This window comes from Centropristis striata, chromosome 21 (genome assembly GCF_030273125.1).
Source record: "Centropristis striata isolate RG_2023a ecotype Rhode Island chromosome 21, C.striata_1.0, whole genome shotgun sequence".
NCBI classification, from domain to species: Eukaryota; Metazoa; Chordata; class Actinopteri; order Perciformes; family Serranidae; genus Centropristis; species Centropristis striata.
The window spans coordinates 34,037,676-34,040,111 of record NC_081537.1 but is presented as its reverse complement, the minus strand read 5'-3'; positions in this window follow the sequence as shown (position 1 = coordinate 34,040,111).

Below are 2,436 nucleotides of genomic sequence, written 5' to 3'. Positions count from 1 at the left end.
ATTTAACTGAGAAACGTTATAAATCACTGTGCTGTGTTTGAACCAGCAGGAAGTGAGTTTTTCTCACCTGTCAGCTGTGTGGCTCACCTGAGGCTGGAGGCTGACATTAAATATATAACATTAAATATATATATCAGTATAAACCCTCTACGTCTCTGCTGAGGTTTGTTTGAGTGAAAGTGAGACGCAGACAGAGTGAAGAAGGTTTCTCTGCTGCTTTACACTTTTCTTTGATCTTTTTATAGAAGCAGATAAGACAGAATTAGTTATGGTTTGATGCCCACAAGGCTGTGTGTGTGTGTGTGTGTGTGTGTGTGTGTGTGTGTGTGTGTGACCTAATTTTTCCTTGCCTGTTCTCCAGTCGTTTGGAGTAGTGCCGCTGCAGTGCATTGTGGGGGAAGCGATTATCATTTCTGCCAAGTCACTGGTAGATCTCTCTCTCTCACACACACACACACACACACACACACACACACACACACACACACACACACACACACACACACACACACACACACACACACACACACACACACACACACACACACACACGTTTCTGCAGGACACTGAGAAAATCATCGTTTGGAAAATGTGTGTCCATGGAGATTTATTTGATTGCAGTTCAACATTTTATTTTGTCTTTGTGTCAGTAGTTCTGCAGGTATTTAGTCATAGAAGAAGAAAATACAGTAGTGTTCAATATAATAGCAGTCCGATGTGACCAACCTGATTAATCAGGTGTTTAGTATATTTTTATTGCTACATGGTAACAAGGTACCAGTAGCTGCAGTAGATTATTTATTATTATTAGCATTGGTGATATGCAGCTCTTAAGGTTGTGCAGTTGGGCAATTAAACTTTTTTGTTTCTATGATTTATCAATCCTGTGATCACTAAACTAATATTTAGTTGTATGACCAGTTTTTATTTTATTTATCTGTGTGATGGATCAACCAGCTTGTGGCTCCTTTCAGCTGTTATTATTATTATTATAATAATTATTATTGTTATTCCATCCAAGATCCTCTAACAACATTCATCAATTCACTTACATTTCCTGGTTTTGTTCAGAAACAGCATTTCTGATGTCAGCCCACGAGTTCTCTAGCATCACCGCTCAGGTTTTATTCACCTGTTTGTAGAACATTTGGCTCCGTTTTTTACCGTACACAACCGGACTGACAACTATTGCTGCTTTGTACGAAAAACTAAATCAGTTTGTACATTAAATACATTGTTTTTGTAGTTTTCAATGTAATAGATGTCAAAAAGGATTAGCACATTATTTAATTCTTCTGTATTTACATTTTAGACAATGTCCAAAATTTTTGGGCAATCTGGCTTTATATTGAATTAAATATTCAGACAAACCAAAATAAGGCCGACTTACTCGGTAAACTCGCTTTTATGGAAATGTTTCAGTGTTGTAGAGAGGAAACCAACAGTTACTGTTACTGGAACCTTCAAGAAAGCAAATGACCGAAACCTCCACGTTTTAGAGCTGCCGTATTAAAAACAAGACGTTTTCAGGACGTTCAATTCCTCAAATCTCATCATCAAAAGGATGCTGAAATAACTGACATGATGTCTGAATCAAGGTTATTATAGTTAACGAAAACTAACGAAATAATCAGATTAGAACTGAAAAAACATGTTCGTTAACTGAAATAAAATAAGTTTAAAAAAAAAACAAAAAAAACTGTATTTTGTGGTTACAAAACTAACTAAAATTATAGTGAAAATGTCCTTCGTTTTCGTCTTTGTCAACTTTTTCCCTCCGTAAACCTTTTTGGTTGATATGAAATCTATTTCATCTATCTGGTTTTATGACTTAATAAACTTATTGGGGCTGAGATGGATCAGACAAAGGAAATAAAGGAAACATTTATTGTGACCTTATTGAATCTGGACCCAACAAATACCCCATTACAAAACAACTACAACTAATAAAAACTACACTACAACTAATAAAAACTAAACTACAACCAATAAAAACTAAACTACAACTAATAAAAACTAAACTACAACTAATAAAAACTAAAACTAAGCATTTTCCATAAAATAAAAACTCATTAAAACTAGCAAACTCACTCTAAAAACTCATTAAACCTAACTGAATTTGAAAACAAAAAATTGCAATGAATTTAAAACTAAAACTACTGAAAAATCCTAAAACTATTATATATATTATAACCTTGGTGTGAATTCATGCTTTGTCAGATCTGTCTGCATACTTTTAAAATGACGGTTTTCTAAATGGAGTTTGGTGCATCAGGGAGATTCTAATAATAATATATAAGTATATATTAAATATAATAATATAAGTAGTGGGAGGCTTCACCACAGCGTTTGGTAGTTTTTCCTGGGGATTCATGGGAGTTGTAGTTCTTACAATAATAATAATAATAATAATAATAAGCATCAGAGACAAGAAGA